The following is a 21,640-nucleotide window of genomic DNA, read 5'->3' on the forward strand; positions in this document are numbered from 1 at the left end:
AGTAGAGCAGGATTAAAACTCAGACTCCCGTCTTGAAATGCTATGTCTTTCCACTCCACCTTGGCACCACTGGGCCACGTAGGACAGCATGCTTTGATGGTCAAAGCTTAGTGCAAGGGCAGGTCACTGCCCAGTTACAGACCCAGCTCTGCCACTGATCGACTGTGTGACACTCAGCCTCCCAGGCTCCTGTCTCACCATCCTTAAAACAGGAATGATTTTCATACATAACCCGTAGGGCTTTCGCAAGGATTCAGCAAGACAGTATATGTCATGTATTCTCAATAAATTCTAGCTCTCTTAGGGCCAGAACCTGGGGCGGGGACAGGCACACAAAATAAAGTGGATCCTTCTGATGGGCTTGGTGCAGGAAACATAAGGTCCTAGTGTCCACAGCCCCTCCTCCATCAGCAGCAGCAAACTGACCACCACCCCTGTTTCCCTGGTCACCTCTACTGGGGACACCGAGAGGAAGAGGAATGGGACCCAGTGAGACGCTATCACATTGTGTCTCTCCAAAGTCAAGAACGAATCATCCTCTTGAACTTTCTAGTTTCTCCTGACCCCATGTTAATTTCTAGCTCCAAATAAAATGATGTATCTTCAGTACCAGGAAAAGGCTGAAGAGTAATTTCAGGTTGGCACACGGTCCGCCTGATGAGATCGGATCCACTCATTTGCGGAGTCGGGGAAATCAGGATGCGGGAAGAGCCTCGTCTCAGACCATCTGAGATACTGCAGAAGAAAACGATGATCTCTTTAAAAGTAAAACTGGCAGCTCTGCCTCTGTTGTGAGGGAGGAACCAAGGCCCAGAGAGGTTGAGTGATTTGGCCCATGTCACACAGCCATAGAGGCCTTTGATAAAAGAGACAGAGTGAGAGCCAGATCTCCTGACCTCACGGCTCTGCTGGCACTTGGAGGGGCCGGGGTGGGAGCAAGAGATGGGAGGGGAGTTTGAGTGTGAAAATGACTATTCATAACTCTGAGTGTAAGTAGTTGTGAGAGCATGAGCCTCTGAGGGAGAGGGAAAAAGCCGTGGGCATCTGGCGTGCCACCTGCCCTTGGGCTGTGAGCGGGGAGTGAGCGAATGAGTGAGAGGAAATCCGAGTGCTGGAGAGAGAACAAGAGGAGGAAAACCATTTGGGCCGTTTGCAAATCCCACAGTCAAATAAATCAAAACAGATTGTTCTGAGACAAAGAGGCCATTTCAAACCACATCCTTTACACCAAAATAGACCCTCCGTGGTCCACGTGACGCTTTCTCACAACCAATAATAACGGCGACAGCAATGTTCACAGTCATAGTTAGGATTCTTGAGCGGCCATGATGAGCAGGTGTGATCAATGCCCACTTTCCAGATCAGGCCACTGAGGCTTGGAGAGGGTAAGTCACGTGGTCCCTACACCTCCCTGCCCGGGTGATTCCCGGAATCAGGAAGCCTGGTGCACAGCGGAGATGCAACCAGCAAGTGTCACCTGGAGGCGCCAGATGTTCCTGAGAACTGTCCCCTTGAGGCAGGGCCACTCTGGCTGCTGCAAGCAGGATGGAGAAGCAAGGCACCAAGGAGCAAGCAGGGAGTGAAGACGGAATGTTCCTAGCTGCCCCACGGGGCAAAGCAGATGCCCGTCTGTGCAGGAGTGCCTGGTGCCATGATGGTCACTATTAGCTACTAAGGAACTGTGCTCCTCGCCTCACCTGGACGCCTGGCCCTGACCAGCCAGAGGAAGGCCCTGCGCTTCCATGCAAGCTGGGGCCCGATGCACAGGACTGGGCCAGAGAGGAGGGCACCTCCAGGGCTCCAGAGAACAGGTCTCCCATCTCCCACCTCAACATCAGCAAAGGGAACTTGGGTCCAGGCGGCCATGTCTCAGTAACCGCCGAGTCTCCGCTCCCAGTGGGCCTGAGGGGACAGCACCAGGCCCGCTGTGGGGAGGAGGCAAATGTAGCTCTGCCAAAGCAGCCACGGCCACCAGGCACGCCGTGCGTTTTCTCCTAGTAAACTAGTCCCAACCCCCAAACCACCCTATGACATGCTGTCACTCTCCTCGCTTCACAAATGAGTAAACCGAGGCTCGGAGAGACTAAATCACTCGCCCAAGGTCTCCAAAACTGCGAGGGTACGCACAGTCCACACTGAACCCAGCCTGACAAGGAGACCTTGCTCCTTCTACCTCATCCATCACTCACCCGCAAAGCCCTTCTCTCTGACGGAGGTTGGGAGTCCCAGAGCGCAGCGTTTCGTTACGAGTTTCAAAGGCAAATCCCAACAAACAACCTGAAACAGGAGGGGAGAGAGGTGTGCACCCTCCCAAGGGGGCAGCCGCCGCTCACCCCCTGCCTGCTGTTGCCACGTAGGGGCCTATTTGTCAAGGAAGGAAGAAATCTAGAGTTTTATGCTACATCTCTTTTTCAACTGGTTAGAATCCTCTGTTTTGTTAACAGAATTTAAAATTTTGAAATATATATACACAAAAGTACATAGGTCTGAAATGTACAACTCCATGAATAGTCACAAACTGGACACACCTGTGAAACCACCAAGCAGAATAAGAAAAGAAAGAGACCAGCACCCAGAAGCCCCTCGTGCTTCCTTCCGGGCCCTCCCCAACCTCTGCCCAAACGGAATCACTCTCGTGACTTTTAACACCGTAGCTTCACTTCGCCGACTCTGAACTTTATATAAGTAGAATCATTCGCCTTCACCTCTGCTGTCTTTCGCTCAACGTCGGGGTTCTGAGATTCCCCCCAGATTGCCATCAGCAGCTGGAGTCCATTCATTCTCTGCTGTGTAGTACTCCCGTATCCATTCTACCACGTAGAGGCGTTTGGGTTGTTTCCAGGCCTCTCATAGAGAATGAAGCTACGGACATTCTTACACATGCCTCTTGGGGAGCACGTGTACGCGTTTCTGTTGGAAAGAGTGGAACTGTTGGGTCATACGGTATGTGTATGTTTTAGTTACGTTTCCCAACGTTTTAATGTTCGGTCAGTTAAACAAAATACATCTGTAGCTTGGATCTGGCCTGCAGGCCACCACGTTGCACCTTTGGCCTGTGTGCTTCATTCATTTTAGCCACTGGCCAGACCATCTTGCTTGGCGTCTCACAAATTCATATGGTACAGTGGGGAAAATTCCCATAATCCCCTCCCCCAAACTGCTGAGTGAATGAGGCCTCAGTAGCTATCAATGGCTGTCCTTCCGTGAGTGCTTCTCTATGACAGCGGTCCCCAACCTTCGTGGCACCAGGGACCGGTTTCGTGGAAGACAATTTTTTCCACAGATAGTGTGGGGGGGATGGTTCAGGCGGTGATGCGAGCGACGGGGAGCGGTGGGTAGCAGCAGGTGCAGCTTCGCTCGCTCTCCCGTCGCTCACCTCCTGCTGTGCGTCCCGATTCCTAACAGGCTACGGGCCGGTACTGGTCCACGGCCCGGGGGTTGGGGACCCCTGCTCTAAGAGGACGAAATTACATTGAAATCACTTGAGCAGTCTCTTCAAAATACACATGCCCAGCACTGCACTAGTACCAACCAGACTTCCTGAGGATGTGGACAGCCAAGCATGATTATTTTGAAATGTAGCCCAATTAAGAACCACTGCCTGAGGTCATAGAGCACAAAGCCAGTGACGGCAGAGCACCCAGGTTCCCAGTGGCTAGGCTCTACCTAGCACCCCAGGGCTCCCCAAATCTACCCTGTGGGCTAGCACTCCACCCTCCTGCAACTGTAACAGACATCAATAATTGATCTTGGCACTCCTTCCTGCTGAGCCCCAATTACCCAGCCTCATCTACCTTTCAGCAGGCCCTACCAATTGATCAGGGTTGGCATTTGAGATGAAATGCATTTGCCACACCCGCTATTCAGTGTTGGCGCCCGGAAACCCTTGCCATTTTCTCAAGTGGCTCAGCCTTCTTATTCCCAGGATGGGTAAGAAACAGAGAAAGGACCAAACCCAAGCCTGGCCCCATTCTTTAGCTTATTTGACTCTGATTCCCACGCCAACCCTACGATGCTTGCCTTGACGATAATGTATGTCTGCCCTGGGGTGTTTTTGTTGGTTTGGGGTTTTGTCTACAGGTTTTATGGGTGGCAAACAAGCCCAGAGAGGTCTAGTGCCTTGCCCCAGGGGAACTTGAACCATCTGCCCATTTCTAATTCAGGGCTCTTTCACTCTACTCCAGGGGGCCTCTCACAACCATTTAGGAACTACTAGAAAAGCCAGAAACACGATGGTAACCTCATTCATCTCAAACCAATCACATCTGGTTCACTTCTCCCTGCTAAGCAGTAAACAGTGGAGACAGCACCCAGGCTGGCTGCAGGCTGGGATCTCAGCTCAGAGACAAGGCCGCGGCCAAGAGCTGGTGAGAAGTCATTCTCACGCTGATCCCTGGGCTCTAAGAAAGAGATTTTCCTTAATGAGGCTGAGATTGGTGATCCGACATCACTAAAAATTGCCCTTTTCCAAAGCGATTATCCACACAAACCCAGGGAGGGGCTCCAACGTGGAGGTGCTTCCAGCAGCAGCCCAGGGGGGGCCTCTGTGGTCCCACCACTTTCTGTCTTTATTAACATTTGCAGAAAAACTCACAGTGTGTTTTGAGGCAAATGAAAACCAAGCAATGTCATTTTCTTCCCTCAACCAGGCCACAGGGCTCCTCCTTGCCCTTCTCTCCTCACTCACACTAGAATTTTTTTCTTAAGCTCGAAAATACTAAAAGTTCCCTGACATCTGCAAATCTGCCTTTCAAGGTCATTTTTAGCCAAAGGTGCCCGAAACTGAGTTCATCGGATTGTGTTACAACGGCCTCTCCTCCCTCGGGAACAGCTGTATCTGTACCTCCAAGTCTTTGCCTTCTATGGGGATTTGGGGCTTCCGGGGGCGGCAGAGGAAGGCACCCAGCCTGCCCGTCCACATCCACGTCCATGTCCACATCCACATCAGGAAGTGAAGGCAAGACCAGAAACGGCTGCAGCGTTTGGGAGATTTCTGGCTACTCCCAGAGGGCGCGGGACTAACGCGACGGGAAAAAGGACCCAAGGGCAGCTCAAAATGTGAGGAGTTCCTATTCCTGCACACACTTCTCTCCAAACTTCTGGGGACTCGTGTTCATGGCGGGGGTCCGACTCGGTTACTCAGCTTCCCACCAACCTGCACTGCTGTTACCTAGTTTCATGTGGAACGGAAAGAAGTATCAAGGCTTTACCAGCCCGAGGTCACACATGCCAGAAAGTGGCAGGGCCAGAATCCACCCATGATGGCCTGACCCCAGGCCCGGGCTCTAACCACTGCCCCATGAGGCTCTCTTCCCATTACCTACTGAACTGACCAGAATGCACTTTGCCCTAATCCCGTCCCTCCTCCTCCCAAAGATACAGTCATCTGCTGCCTTCAACAACACACTTATTTCCAGCAAGGCTCTGGGTGACACCTCAAGGCCCAGGTTCAGGGCCCAGCAAAACCCATCCAAGTGCACACATGTGTACGCGTACGTGCGACATCAACTCCTGAATTCCTTGTTGGGGGGAAAAAGTGCTGCTTCTGTTCACAGCCTCCTGTTAACTGGCAGGAGAGACAAGACTACAGATGTGAGCTAGGAAGATGGCCCGCCACTCCTCATGGCGGGGCTCTTAAGGACAATGTTCTCTCAAGAACCTCTAGGTACCGAGGCAAAGACAGTCTCAGAGAATCAGGCGGCATCAGGAGTGTGAGGGCCGGGAGCCCCGCCAGGACCCAGCAAGAAAGCATCTCTGGCAAAGGGTAACTTTGTATGGCAGGGAAGGAGGGCGATGTGGGTACTGGAGAGGCTGTGTCCCCATCACTCTCTGTGTGGTAGCAGTACCAAGCCTGAGTCACCCACATAAGGGGCAGGGGATCCTCCAGGTGAGACCAAGAGAGCAGAAGCTCCGCATCCTCAGAAGGAGGGGCCGAGGGGGCCTGAGACTTGGGAGAAGCTTGGGAGGTGAGAAGAGTAAGCGAGAGGGCCCAGCCTGAGTCAGGGACCCAGGAGAGAGCTCCTCCTGGTGGGTATGGCTCAGGGGCTTCAAGACCGGAAAAGACTGCTGTGCAGTACTGGACTGGATGGTTACACACCCTCTGGATGTACCACCCTCCACCTCAAGTCTTCAGTAAAAGTCTAGTACAGTCGTCCCTCGAGACTAGTTACAGGGCCTCCATGGATAGCAAAATCCACTGATGCTCAAGTCCCTCCTATAAAATGGTATAGTAGGGGCTTCCCTGGTGGCGCAGTGGTTAAGAATCCGCCTGCTAATGCAGGGGACACGGGTTCGAGCCCTGGTCCGGGAAGATCCCACATGCTGCGGAGTAACTAAGCCCGTGCGTCACAACTACTGAGCCTGCGCGCCTAGAGCCCGTGCTCTGCAACAAGAGAAGCCACCGCAATGAGAAGCCCGCGCAACGCAACGAAAAGTAGCCCCCGCTCGCCGCAACTAGAGAAAGCCCGCATGCCGCAGTGAAGACCCAACGCAGCCAAAAATAAATAAATTTATTTTAAAAAAATGGTGTAGTATTTGCATATAACTTACACCCATCCTCCTGTATCCTTGGCATCTCCAGATTACTTATAATACCTACTACAATGTAAATGCTATGTAAATAGTTGCTGGAGTGTGGCAAATTCAAGTTTTGCTTTCTTGGAACTTTCTGAAATTTTTATTTATTTATTTATTTTAATTTATTTTAATTTTTTAAATTTATTTAATTAATTAATTAATTTATTTATTTATTTATTTTTGGCTGTGTTGGGTCTTCGTTTTGTGCGAGGGCTTTCTCTAGTTACGGCAAGCGGGGGCCACTCTTCATCGCGGTGCGGGGGCCACTCTTTATCCCGGTGCGCAGGCCTTTCACTATCGCGGCCTCTCTTGTTGCGGGGCAAAGGCTCCAGACGCGCAGTCTCAGTAGTTGTGGCTCACGGGCCCAGTTGTTCCACGGCATATGGGATCTTCCCAGACCAGGGCTCGAATCCATGTACCCTGCATTGGCAGGCAGACTCTCAACCACTGTGCCACCGGGGAAACCCTGAAATTTTTATTTTTGAATATTTTCAATCCACAGTTGGTTGAATCCACCAATGCAAAATCTGTGGATGCTGAGGGCTGTCTGGACACACAATGGAAGAAAGAAGGAATGAACGAACACCTACACCAAGCAACACCAGGAGCTCCTTTTCTGCATTCAACAGGCCTCCCAGGCAAAGATTCCCCTTACAATGGAAAAGGTGGGGCCTTGCAATGTTTCAGAAAAACCCTCCCAGTTTCCCACATCCCTCCAACCAACTGGGTGATCTATAGAATTCCATAATCTCAGCACCTCAGGTCTCCCTTCCATAAAACAGGGATTAAAAATCTCATCACAATCAGACCGTGGGGCATCAAATGAGGTCATATATATGGGGCTGCTGGGTACATGGAACAATTCTGCTGTGCTTCTGGAGAGGAAAGGGAATGAAAGAGAGCCGACGTGGCAGGTCACTCCAAGCCCAGGACCCAGTGGGTCCCGCTTGTGCTGTCCCTTTTTCTTCCAGATGAGGAAACTGAGGTTCGATTAGGATAAAAAACTTGTCAAGGTCATGCAGCTTGTGAGGGGCAGAGCCAGGATTTGAACCGTGGGATTCAGAAGTCGGAATTCCCACTTGCTGACGGCCCTACTCGAATGCCACCTGGACTCTACAGCTGCCTTCGGAACTCCTTCTCGAAGAACATTTAACTTTAATCCCGTACATTCCTCCCCAGCAGACATGCACACAACTTTATTTAAATATATTATCATTATCATTGTTTGGCCAGAAAGATTCCTTATCGGTGAGATCTTTTTCTCTTTGCACACAAACACACACACGTACCTCTCCAGCAGGTTTGAATAGATCTTTGTGAGTGGTAGGGCTACTTAGAAACAAAATTTGCCCGTTATATCAATTCAATTACATAGCGACCACTTTTTTAAGAGCATATTTATTTGAGCTTACAGTGCGGCGAATCATCAGACATTTTCTTTCTTCAAACCCTTTTGGGAAGAGAAAATGATCAAGTGAAAGGGAGGAAATGTTATGCATGTCATCCCAGCTATTGAGAATAATGCTGATGGATTCTCCTCTCGCACTTTTAATTTACTTAATACCCCCGCTTCCATGAACAACCACGCCTCGGCTTCCTGAGCGCTTGTCTCCAGAGGGTTCAAGGCTTTCCGGTTGCACTCCCCACCGCAGACTCTAAAGGGAGGTTCTAGAGTCATGGGACAAGCAGTCCCACTCTCCAGCGTGTGGGTGCGATGTCAGCGGTCCTCCACGGACACGAGCACTAGTTGGAGCCCAAACGGGGTTCGGCTCCAGTTTCTGACTCTCTGGACTCCCAGTCCAGGGCTCTCCCCATCTCTTCAGCTGGGGACGGTAAGGACGGCAACTCAGGGGTTGAGTCTAGTCTGCGGTCCAGCCCTCTTGGTGACCCTGTCCCGCTCCCCCAAATCCTAGGCCTCCTTGAGCCCATCAGGCTCTGAGCTTGGCCCCCGTTGTCCCCATTTGGTCTCTGGGCTCAGAGGAGGGAAGGGTCCCCGGGGACAGCCGCCACCTGTGGCCCCGGTGCTATCCCCTCTGCAGCGCCAAAACTTCATCTCCTCAGCCTCGCAGAACCTGCAGGCAGTGCCCTCAGAGGTCGCTCTGTTTGCCTTGGGTCCACAGCCTGCTTCCCCAGCAAGGAGCCGCTAGAAAAAGGAAAATAAAACAACAACAAAAAGCCTGTTGATCTGCCAACGGACGTCCCCGTCCAACCCTGTAGGAAGGTGGAAACCACCCTCTGTAGTGACTTGCTGGCCCCCCTCTCACAAGTGTTCTCCAAAGGCCCCCAGGGTCTTTCAGAGACCCCACCTAGCCCAGGCTCCTGGACCCCATGAGATGAAAGGGTCAAAACGACATCTGTGGGGACCACGTGGGGATGGGCAGGGGGCAGGAAGAGGCCAGAGAGGACCAAGCAACTATGGGAGAGAGAAGATGGCCATTGACCCGGCTGGCCACTCCACAGTAGGTGGTCTCCACAGATTGTCTGCTGGGTGGAGCGGCAAGAAAGAGGTGTGTTCCAGAAAAGCAATTCAGTTTGCCCGTAGGGAATGAGGCAAAAACATCATGGCTGTCCACGCAGGGATATACTAGTCATCCATCACAATAGGACGTGGTAAGTAAATGACACGTGAGCTGTGCCTCTCCCCTACACCGTGGTCCACCCTGGAGACCCCCTACAGCTTCAGGGGACAGTTCCGCTCACTCTGGTAGCCCCTACACAAGCACCTCCTTCAGTCTCTTGGCTTGAAGGCAGCCTGGAAGCTTCCAGAAGTTGATGTCCCCAGGAGCAACCCTCAACCAATGAGAGACGGAAGTCGGTGACCACTCGCTGGGTCGATTCCGAGGTGTGCTTCACACAGTCCCTGGGAGGGTCCTCAGTGGAACAGGGCCCCAGGTGCCCACAGCAGGAGGCTGCTCATTAGGGCATCTTTTGTTGGCTCCCCTCCCCTCCCTGCTCACTCACCTCTCTGGAACCAACCTCATCATATATAAACTCTGCATACCCAGATCCATGCTCAGGGTCTGTTTTTGGAGACCCCCAACTAAACCAAGGCAGAGGTGTACGTGCTAAGACGGGAACAATTGAGAAAATGCAAGATGCCGAGTTGAAGGGATGGAACGCCGCAGGGTATATAGGGATGGCAGGCACCATGTACACAGCTGTGCTCATTTACTGGGACAACAACTCTGCAGAGACGGGGCTGCTCACACTGGTGGTCTCTCGGTGAGGAGACTGGCTTAAGGCTCAGTTTCCATTGAATACGCTTTTGATCTATTTCCGTATTCTCTTACTATGTTTACTCTGATTATTTTTTCCTTAGGTCTTTCACCAGTAAAAAGTGATTCATTTCAAAGAGCTTGTGATAACTCCCGGAAAATCAAATAAATGAACTACGGAGAGGGAGAAAATCCCAGGATCGATAATCCTCCTCACTTCCTAGGACGCTCCCACTTCCTTCTCACCTCCTCGTACCCCTGGCCTCCCTCTCAGCCCACATGCAGGACAATAGGTCCCAATTCCCTTAGGGGTTAGACAGCTGCCATCGAACAGGGGATTAAGGACTGGAGGGGAGCAAAGGGCCAGGTGAGAGGCCTCCAAGACCCCAGATTCTGATTTTCTCCCACTCTGGCTGTTAAGACATGGACTGGCTCCAACAGGGAAGACCCTGGTGTCCCACAGAGGAGCAGAGCCAGGGAACAGACCATGTAATGCTGGAGAGCAGGCTTGGGGTTCAGACCTCCTGAGTCTTTAAAGAGATGATTAAATTAAAATGAGGCTTTTAGGGCAATCTGACTAATGCCCTTATAAGAAGAGATTTGGACCCCCAGGGGACACCAGAGGTTCACGTGCACAGAGGAAAGACCCTGTGAGAACAGTGAGAAGGCAGCCTTCTGCAAGCCAGGAAGAGACCTCAGAAGAAACCAAGTCTGCCAACACCTTGATCGTGAGCTTCTAGCCTCCAAACCTGTGAGAAAATAAAACTGATAAGAATTAACTTATTTAGTCCTCACAACAACCCGATAAATTAGGTATTATTTTTAGTCCCATTTTATGGACGAGAAAATGATGAACGGAGAGGTTGAGTAACTTGCCCAAGGCTACGGAGCTGGTGAGTCGTAGAGCTGGAACCGTAAACCATTCTATTGGATGAGATTAGACTCGTTAAGTGCCTGGCACACTGAAAGTGATCAATATGTCCGCTGTGCTCATTACCCAAGACAGCCTGAAAAAGACTGGTCTACAAAGGGAAAAATGGAGGGAGGCATTTTGTGAGCACCTGCCAGGTGCCTGGGATGGATGAGCAAAGGCAGACAGGGTCCTTGCCCTCCAGGGGTTACGCTAGAGCTGGGGAGATGGAAGTTAAATAATCACACAGACAAGTCAACAATTGCCCGGTCATGACTAACTCCTGTTAGGGAGGGGATGGTGGAGCAATCAGAGCCAATAGGTGGGAAATCTGTCCCACTTGGGAGTCCAGGAGGGCTTCTTGGAGGAGGTGATGGGATCCAAAGGATGAAGAGGAGTTGGGTAGTTAAAGAGGGAGGGCAAGCATTGCAGGGATGAGGGAAGAGCATGCAGAGCAGACCTGTATGGGTTGGGGCAAGGTGGCTGGTGGGCTGGAGCAGAGGGAGGCAGGCCTGGGTGAGGGAGGGGCAGAGGCTGCAAGAAAGCCTTCTGAACACAGGTGAGAAGCTATTGAAGCGCTTCCGAGAGGGCACGAGGCGGCTAGCACAGTCACATTACACAACGGATGTTTTCCCTAACAAAGTGTGTAAGTCAAACTTCAGTAAACTGACTTTTATTTTTAAGGCAGTAGGGACGAACGGGAATCTGAGCGTTAATCTGTCTGTAAATTGGATGAGGATCCTCTGATCCATCTGGCATTTTCACAGATCCGGCCGCCTCGAGTGAGGTACACCTGTTAGGTAGTAATACCGGAGGAGGACTGGCCTTCCATGTGTCAGAGTGTGGGCGGGCATCTCTGCTGGTCGAGGCTGTCTGTTCCCCCATAAGTCGCAAGGACACCTGATACTGCAAACGTGGCTTTCCCCATGGAGCCACCACACAGCCTGTTTCCTGGTGACCACGACTTTCCAGGCCGCCCTTCCCCATCTCCCCCTCATCCTCCAAGCTTTAACTTGTGCTTACTTCCACGGGGAGGCCTTCGCTGTCCCCACCCCCAGATGTAAGTGCCTTTCATGACTCCCCACTGGCACCCCTGGCTCCCCACTGGATTTGTCTCCATGCTGTCCGCAGTGCCCCCACCTAAGGGGCGTTACGGGTAGAGGTCTTGGTGCATAGCAAGGAAGGATGCGATCCCTAAGAAGCTATGACTAAGAATTCATCATTCATTCCCTCACTCATTCATTCTGCGTGTATGAACGTCTACGAACATCTGTTCAGTCCCAGGCACTGAGCTACACACTGCAGGCTCCGTGGAGACGGAGACAGACAGGTCTCTGCCCTCATTCCATTGAGGGAAACAGATCATAAATAAAATAATTAGAATAATTCCAACATTCACTGAATACTTTTCAAGTGCCACCTTCAATCCTAAAAGATACATTTATGCATTTTGATCTTATTTTATCTTCATAAAACCTTATGAGGGTGATCATTTCGCAAAATATACAAATATTGGATAATTATGTTGTACACCTGAAACTAATATAATGTTTTATGTCAATTACACCTCAGTTAAAAAAAAAAAAACCTTATGAAGTGAAATGGTGGTACAGGGACTTCCCTGCTGGTCCAGTGGTTAAGAATCCACCTTCCAGTGCAGCAGACACAGGTTCAATCCCTGGTCGGGGAACTAAAATCCCGCACGCCGCAGGGCAACTAAGCCCCTGTGCTGCGACGAAAAGACCCTGCATGCCACAACGAAGATCCCGCATGCTGCAACCAAGATGCGACACAGCCAAATAAATAAATAATTTTTTTAAATAAATAAATAAAACAGTGGTACAGAGAAGTTAAGTATCTTGTCAAAGGCCAAACAGAGGCCATGGACTGTGGCTGAACTGGGACTTGAACCCCGGGCCCTTATGTTCAGAACTCCTAACCCCGATGGCGTGTTGCCTCTCACACTTTCAACGCATGGGGATGAGGCGGTGTATCTGAAGCCTCGGCCTCCAAAGCTGAGCCTCCAAACCCTCCTGGGCCCCTGTGAGATGGGCGCCAGAGCTGGGAGCCTTGGCTATTTCCTCCTAGGCTCCCTTCTCTTGCAGAGAAGTCCAGACGACCTGCCAGGGAAGAGGAACCCAACTTGCCGTCATCACAGTGACTTCCGGTGCTAAAGGTGAACCCAGGATAAAGAGCGAGAACAATTCATCTGGACCAGATATTTTCAGCCCGAGAGGAGATGGAGATGGCAGGCAACTCCAGAAAGACGAGTTGAGAAAAACGTAAATGGTGCCTTTCACGCAGGTCCTTTCAAATCATTACTTCTAGAAAACATCCTATCTGCAACTGGCTATAATTCCCATGCACCCATGTTTCTTAAGCCCACACTAACACCCAGCACCCTTCCAGACCTGTTGGGAGGGAAAAGATACGGAAAACAGCATCTGACAAATGTTAGCAGTGGACAAAGTGTGTTTGATGCAGACACTCTTTCGATGCTTAGAACTAGGCCACGAGGGAGGTATAAACCCTCACTTTATTGATAAGAAAACTGAAATGTACAGAGATTAATTTTCTTGTCACTTACTAGTTGTATAGTTGTGTGACCTTGGGCAAATTACAATACTTAGCCTCTTGGGTTGGTTTTCTTGGCTGTTAGATGGAGCGATAACAGTACCCACCTGTTATGGATTGAATGGTGTGCCCCACGTATCCTAACACCTGGTATGTATGAATGCGACCCTTATTTGAAAACAGGCTCTTTGCAGATGTCATCAAGTTCAGATGAGGTCATTAGGCTCTAATCCAATGTGACTGGTGTCCTCATAAGAAGAGGAAAGCTGACCTGGTGCAGCTACAGGGAGAACACCGTGTGATGACAGAGGAAGAGGCTGGAGTGATGTGCCCACGAGTCAAGAACACCAAGGATTGTCAATAGCCACCAGAAGCAAGTAAGGAAGAACCCTCCCCTAGAGCCCTGCTGACACCTGATTTTGGACTTTTAGCCTCCAGAACTGTGAGAGGATGAATGCCTGTGGTTAGAAGCCCTCAGTTTATGGTACTTGTTACTGCAGCCCTAGGAAACCAACGCATCACCTCACCGCGCTCTTGAGCTGGTCCACAGCTCTGCCCCAGTGTTTCGGGGTGAGGGACTGCAGAAGCTGAGGTCTGGGGGCAGAGCGAATGAGATGTGTTTTAGGCACCCCACGTGCCTGACTCACAGCCTAACCGGCCTGCCTCCCACCAGCACTTTTCAAAGAAGCCAGGAGCATCCTGGTGCAGCTACAGTGGGAGGCCACTCTCTCAGTGCCCCCAGGAACAAGCATCCACTATGCCAGGGGGCCACGGGCCACCTCCGAATCCCGTCCTGGGGAGCCATACTCTCTCAAAGACCCCTCCACCTTGGTGTCCAGCTCGCCAGTTATTCCTGTGAGGTCTTTTGCAGGGGACAGTAAATCCCCATTATTCAAGGCGTGCTTGTATTTTGGCTGGAGAAGCACCTCATTCCCCTGGGGGCTAAAAACAGACAAGATGAGTACCCTGGGCTGGCCCTGCTGGAGAGAGCCCTAAATGTCAGGCACCAGGCGGTGGCGGGCTGCCCCCCAGGAGGCTGAAGCACACTTGGCTAGCAAGAGTGCTGCAATCTGTCCTAGCCAGAGAGGCAGCCACCCGGGAGGGGGGCTCCTCTCGGCAGCACCCTCAGGCCCCGCGCCCACAGTGGTAATTAGCCGTGAAAAGACGGGCCTAAATCCAAGGGCCGGGGCTCCAAATTCTTCTCCCATTTCAAATGGAAGCCATAGTAGTTCAACTATTATGAACTAGAGAGCCCAGCCCCAGGCCACCCAGGATGGGAGCCCAGAGCCTCTCCATCCAAGAGATGGGAGTGACAGGCCTGTGCGCAGGGGCGGGAGGGGGGGGCACTTGGAGCCTCTCCTCAGGTGCTGGCCCCTTGCTAAAGGCATCTCTCGTTTCTTACTCAAGTGGGTGAGGAGCGATGTGTAAACATATTGATACCTACTAGGTGCCAGGCACTTGATCAGCTTTATAGCTTTCTACATTCTTCCCATTTTGCAGAGGAAAAAACAGGCTCAGAGAGATAAACAAGTGTTAAGTAGAGGTGTCAGGATTTGAAGCTAGGTCTGACCACCTTGCTGTTCTCAGAAAAACAGGGCTAGAAACCCTCATCAGGCCCCCTCTCTTTACCTGCCCAACCCCACAAGGAGTGAAAGGGGCCAGCAGGAGGCTGCATAGATGTGACAGGAAGCACAGGTAACCTTCTGTGTCATTTGGGGGACACCTCAAAGCTTGAATGCACAGCAGTTCCCAAAGTAGTGTATATGGAGCCGAAATTCCTATGGCTTTCACTATGAATATTTAAAACTAAGGCTTCTCATGCCCTTACACTACTCCCTCAGCTTCAGATAGTTCCTGCAGCCTCCGCCCCCGCCCCCCACCGTCTTCTCTGCCCCTGGCCCTTCTCCCCCTGCACACACAGAAGATGAATACAGAAGCTCTTCCCCATTAGGGCATGGGAGGAGGAGACAGGAGCAGAAGTAGGTGTTGGAGGGTCCTGGAAGAAGTTCTAAGAGCAGCAAACTTCAATAAGGCAAAGGAGGCCATGGGAGCTCTGGGGTGAAGGTCAAGGGTCTGGCTTAGTGCCCTTGCTGTGTGCTCACTGGCCAGCCCCTTGGCCTCTCCAAGCCACCCCTCCTCCAGTGTATCATGGGCACTATATGATCTGTCCAGAGATCATTTCCATGGACATGGTCTGTAATCTCTAAAGAGCAATGCACATCAGGGATCATTAAGGAAAGGAAGCATCCGTGTTTTAAGGACTATGTGCCAGGTCTATACTAGAAGCTTTAAATGCATCACCTCAATTAATCCTCAAAGTACTCTATCCAGGAAATATAAATGCAGGGAGTTAGTGCTCAGTAAACACCCAGCCTCCCTTGCAGCGGGTTTCAGGCCAGGTGACAAGTGCTCAGTAAATACCCAGCCTCCCTTGCAGCTGGTTTCAGGCCAGGCGACAAGTGCTCAGTAAATACCCAGCCTCCCTTGCAGCTGGTTTCAGGCCAGGCGACAAGTGCTCAGTAAATACCCAGCCTCCCTTGCAGCTGGTTTCGGGCTAGGTGACAGTTCTGACCAATGGACTGGAGCTGAAGTGATGTGTGTCACCTCCAGGGGACACAGTGGAGCATTAGTGTGCCTTTTCCTTTTCCATTGCTCTCTTCGCCTTCTGCGGTAACCATGGATGCCACATCCTCCTGGAAGTGCAGCTATGAAGATGGTGGAGTCACCATCCGCCTGCATCCCTGAGTAACTGTGTACAGCAGAGATCCATGTTAGACAAGTAACGTAAGTGAGAATTAAACCCACAAGGTTAAGCCACTGAGAGTCTGGGGTCATCTGCTGTGGCCGCTGGTATTACTTAGCTTAACACTCTCATTGTTGCTGTTATTCTGCTTTTCACAAATACGGAAACCAAGGCCACATAGCCAGAAACAAGATGCAAGTTCACATCTGTGACTCCAACACACATCCTCTTTCAATTACAACCTTTTGTTGCTGAATAAGATCATCCCCTTCCTGTAAGCAACCTTGTCCCAAAAAGCTCCTACCCCTCAGTGTCCCCAGGATGGCTGAGTAGCCAATGCAGGATGAGAAAAGAGAATCTCATAAAACACTCTGAGCCTGGGGAATGAGCAAAAGCCAGGGGGAGGGGGGCCAATCGCATCTCAGGGCAATCTTTTCTGGGGCTTTGGAGCTCACAGGAGGGTTCGATAGGAGAGGAAACGTCACAGAGTGGTTTCGAGCACAGAAGGGAGAATCAGACCAACCTAGGATCAAATTCCAGTCCTAGCACTTGCTCCCTTGATTTTTCTGAGCCCTGCTTCCTAATCTGTAAAATGGGGACAATATCTGAACCGACTTTGAGGGTGGAGGTGAGATGAAGCATTGTCTAGCTCCCGGCCGATGGTGAGCACTCCTCAAATGTCTGCCACAGTAAAGATCGTCACTGGGACGGCTCAGAGAACAGCCTTTGCTGGAGGGAGATGAGGCCGAGGTGCAGCCAGAGGCTGCCCTGCCAGGATGGCTGACGCAGCCCAGACAGCAGACCTGGCCCAGCTCGCATCCCTGCAAGAGACCGAGGGGCAGAACACAGAGAGCGAAGCGGGGCCAGCCAGACACAGTGCGACGCAGCAGAGGAGCCAGATTATTTATTTTAAAGTCGAAAGTGTCTTCTAGGAGGATGGCCTTTTATTTGGGTGAATCTGGGAGTTATCAGCTTAAACTCATTATCTGTACATATGGTCTTTGTACTATAGTTAAGGGTGGGAAACAAAGGATGGAAGGGAAAGGATGGGCATATACTAGCTGATGAAATATCATCCCTCAAGTGCCAGTAACCAGGATATGTTCAGTGACATCACATTGGGCTTCCTGCCACAAGGATGGGGCTATCATGAGAATACGCACAAGATTTTAACTCTGGAGTCCCTCAGTGAGGCAGGGAAAGGAAGAAAAAAAAAAAGAAAAGCAATTTGTTTTATTCACCCTTGTCTTCCACCTCAAAAGCAGACACACACACACACACACACACGCACACACACACTGTGCCCAAAAACATCAGAGCTGGAAAGGATCAACGTTGATCCCTCCCTCCCACTTCACAATAAGAGTATTAGTAATAATAATAATAATGACAATGATGGCTGTGAGTATTTGTTGAGCATTTACTACCTGCTGTGCACGGTGCTAAGTGCTTCACATGTTTTATCTCGTTGACATTTCACAACACTCTGATACAGTATAATTAGTCCCATTTCACAGATGACGAAACGGAGGCACCAGAGGTTGAATGGCCTAAGGTCACACAGCTATTAAGTAGAAGAAAGCCGACATTCAAACCCAGGCAGCCTAACCGCCTCACAATGCTGCGTCTAGAGAAATACGGAAACTGAGGCTCAGAGAGGGGTGGTGAGTCACTCGAGGTCCCACAGCTCCATGTATAACAGAATTGGGGCTAGAACACAAGTCTCCTTACTCCTGGTCCAGTTGGTCCGGTGACCTTTCCACTCCATCCTGTTGCCAGTCAGTACGTACACACACGCATAGGACTAGTGAACATGCTGTTCAGCTCCAAGTTGTTCAGTTACTAATTAAACTAGCAGTCTTGGGTACAAACAAGGGGCAAGGGCTGGACCTTGAGATAACAGGTGCTGAGATGAAAGAACTGCTTTGCCAGCTGCAAACACTGGGACAAATCTCCCTCTCTCTCTCTTTTTTTTTTTCTTTTTTTAGCGGTACACGGGCCTCTCACTGCTGTGGCCTCTCCTGGTTTGGAGCACAGGCGCCGGACAAGCAGGCTCAGCGGCCGTGGCTCACGGGCCCAGCCCCTCCGCGGCATGTGGGATCTTCCCACACCGGGGCACGAACCCGCGTCCCCTGCATCGACAGGCGGGCTCTCAACCACTGCGCCACCAGGGAAGCCCTCCCTCTCTTTTTAATGAGTGTTACATTATCTGCACACAACCCCATCCCTCAGTCAGAGCACTGATGCGGGTCCAAGGTGGCAGCCCGTGCGGCAGGAGGAGCCCAGGCTGGCGGGTTACTTAGCAGCATCAGATTGCAAAAATACCCCATCAAGCGATCATCTGCTCTGGGGGACTAAAGTGCTGGTTTCCAAGGCCCCCTCCCTTTGCTGTGTCCCAGCTGAGCTTGAACAAATGTTCCTGATTTTCCTTCTCAATGGCTGATGAAATAGACCAGAAGAGCCGCCCTCTGGAAAGAGGGGTCCCTAAGAGGGGCAGTCCAGCCATCACTCTTTGCTCGTAGCGGAAAAGAGGAGGGAGTAAAAGCTGCACAGGCCTCCAGAGAAAGGTAACATGCAAGCCTGCGGACAGAAATGGGGATCCCAGCAGGAACTGATCACCAACATCACCCTCTCCATCCCCAAACCGCAGTCTGATGGAGGACAGGCACCTGGTTCACTTTGCCCTGTCAGGGCGGAGCGGGGCAAGATGGCCAGGAGCGGTGCCCCCCACTGCACAGAAGGCAGAGCAGGGCTGCCTAGCGCCCTAAAATGTTAGACTCTCCTGACTTTAAGTTTCAAGCCCCCGCCTCCTCAACCGCCACCCCGGCCCCAGACCATTAAAAAGTCACTAATTCAAGGAGCTGTTTCCAGGCTGACAAGGCAGTTTTTAAAGGAGGAGAGGGTACTTCCTGGATTAGCCCAAGGTGTCCTAACTCCAACTCCAGATGAACTGATGCTTCTAGAAAGCCTGGAACTTTCACTGATATACCTCCATTTCAGCCTCAGGCTGGGTAAAGATACGCCAAGGGTCTGCCATTTGAATGGATCTGGGGACCAGACGACCAGGAGACACAGTGCCCAAGACCTGAAATTTTGCTGAATCAGAGACCTTGGAGTTTGCCTGGAAGCAGTCTGAGTCCACACATGATACTCCACATCCAAACAGGGACGTCAGCAGTCCCAGGGGTCTCAATTCCCTCCCACCTTCGGGGCAGGTTGGGTGTGAGTGAGGTGCAGGGAGCAGGGGTAGAACGCAGAGCCGCCAGCCCTCTGGGGGCCCTTTGCTCACTCCCGGTTTCCAAGGGCAGGGCTGTTCCAGGCAGGCTTCCCTCCACAGAAAAACCAGAGTCATTAAAAACAAAACAAAACAAAAAACCAAAACAACTCCTTTTGTTTTCTGGCCCCATGGAATGTCTTGAAGACAAATCCAGAGACAGCGGGCTTCTCCACCCTTCCCTCAGTCTCCTCCCTACTCGTCTGTCCTCTTCTATTCAAAATAAAAACCATGCTGATCTTTCTTTACAGCAACTTTGTCCTCGAGCAATTTGAGAGCATCCAACAAAAACATTTGCTACACTGAAAGCAAGAACCTCAACTCTCTTTCAGGGACCACCCTTTTCCATCACCTTTGCAGGGGACTCTGGGAACATGAGAGGGGGGAGGGGGGCTGCCCAATGAGCCCACACTGGCATCCACGAGAAAGATGAAAACTTCCGCCGGCCACTATGAGACCAATGCACGTTCTTAGATTTGCTCATTTGTACTCACTTGGGGTGCAGGGAAGAGGGAGGGAATTAGAGAGAAAGATGAGGCCACAGTGCTTCAGGGTCCCTCCAATGTCGAACAGCCCACACATGACAAAGATGATGCTCTCCATAGATGCCAGCAGCCGTCTGGCTCCCTGAGGCCTTGGCACAGACCCACAGACTCAACACACAGGGGCCCTGAGGTCCCACAAGGGGACACGTGGCAGGTTTCCACCAATAATTGTGAAATGACCACATGAATGTGGCCTGTAGACTCCAGACCCCAAGAGGAAATGAAATTTACCACTTGAAACTGGACTGCTAAAGTCTTTAAGGGCCCCCATCAACCCCACCCTGTGCCTCCCAGTTTATTTGTGCCCAGAGAGGGGATTCACCCCAAGACCCTCAACCCACCCACACCAGAAAGGGATCTGGCCAGATCCAGGGAACAAAGGTACAACTTTTACCAAAAGGGTGCATTCAGCGGTTTGGGTTTCAGACCCCAAAGAAACCTCAGAAAGTTAATGCTCCCATACACTTACTCCACACCAATTCGCTGTTAATGTAAAGTTCCCCTCCTTTTTGTTTTTCTGGGGATGAATTTTTTATTCACCCATACATCCTGCCAGCTCCCCCAAGAAAAACCAGCTCCTGAGAGCCAAGCTTTCCAATACACAGCGCAGTTATAACTGCGGGCATCCCAGCCTCACACTCCGACCCTCTGCCCCATTCCGGTTGCGGTGGGGTGCTCCTCAGGGCTGGCCCCTCGTGTGTTGGGGGTTGGTCTGCGGTTGTCGGTCCTGGATTTCGGTGCATTTGTCTCGTAGGAACCAGAACTCGCCTTCCTGTGGGTGAAACGGCCAGGGAAGGGCGCCCCCTCGCGGGAGCGAACTCACCTCAGTCCAGCCGGGACTCAAAGCCGGCGCGAAACCACCCGTGCCCTCCAACCCTCCAAGCGGATTCCCGCTGCGCCCCCTAAATCTGGACGTGCTCGAGCCTCGGATCCAACGAGCACCCAACGGAGTCTCTGCTTCCCCAAACCGCACACACCGAGTACGGAATAAAGGGGGCCCCGAAGGAAAGCGTGGCGCCCCCGCCCCGCCCCGCTTCCAGGGACTCCGAAGGCGACCCGCCCTCAGTGGCCCTGCTGGGCCCGGCAATCCTCACGGCCCGGATCCTCGCTCCTAATCCTTAGTCCCTACCTGCCCCCCTACAGAGTGGCATGGCGCGCACCGCCTCCCTCAGGACGCAGCCCTCGCCAAGACCCCGACTTGTAACCACACCTGCCACCCCCGCCATTCTGCTGCCCCCCTCACCCCCAATCACCCGCCCAGAGCGCCAAGCAGCGCTGCACCTGTCCTGGAGGAAGCCTCTGGCCCTCGGCGGATTCGGGGCAGGGATGGGGGCGAGCACGTCTCCCCCCGCCCCTTCCCCAGCCTAGCCGAAGTAGAACTTGAACATCCTGGGATTCCCCCCATTCCACCCCCACCCCCACCGTGCCCAACAGTCGCCCGGGGGGAGGCGGGAAGCGCGCTTGGGCCCCCAAGTCCCCCGGGGCGCGGCGGCGGGCGCACGGAGGGCACTGAGGTGCGGAACCCCTACCTTCCAGCGGCAGTGGCCGGATCCCGCGCCAACTCCAGTCGGCGGCCGCGGGGGAAAAAAAACCTCCTCCCCTTCAGTCTCCAGTCGCCGCCGCCGCCGCCGCCGCCGCTGCCGCCTTGGCGGCCGACGTGAAGGCACGTCTCCTCCGGCGAGCTGCCCCACTTGCCCCCTCCCGGGCTTGGTCCAGCATCCAGGCCTCGCTCCGGGGGCCCCTGGGGCCACCCTCTGCCCTTCTCCCCTTCTGTCACCCCTGCCCTCCTCCCCACTCCGCTCA

The 21,640-nt window shown here is 52.2% G+C and overlaps 1 protein-coding gene across 2 annotated transcripts in view; it reads right to left on the bottom strand.

Moving 5' to 3' along the window:
• Positions 1 to 21,423, bottom strand: part of TSPAN18 (tetraspanin 18) — a 181,888-nt gene extending 160,465 nt beyond the window's left edge. For both annotated transcript variants that reach the window (XM_024749096.1, XM_024749095.1), the window contains exon 1: positions 21,367 to 21,423. The gene's annotated coding sequence lies outside the window, so the exon portion shown is untranslated. The remainder of the gene's footprint in view (positions 1 to 21,366) is intronic.
• Positions 21,424 to 21,640: the final 217 nt, after the last annotated feature.

Source organism: Neophocaena asiaeorientalis, unplaced genomic scaffold (assembly GCF_003031525.2).
Source record: "Neophocaena asiaeorientalis asiaeorientalis breed wild unplaced genomic scaffold, Neophocaena_asiaeorientalis_V1.1 scaffold43, whole genome shotgun sequence".
Lineage (NCBI taxonomy): Eukaryota > Metazoa > Chordata > Mammalia > Artiodactyla > Phocoenidae > Neophocaena > Neophocaena asiaeorientalis.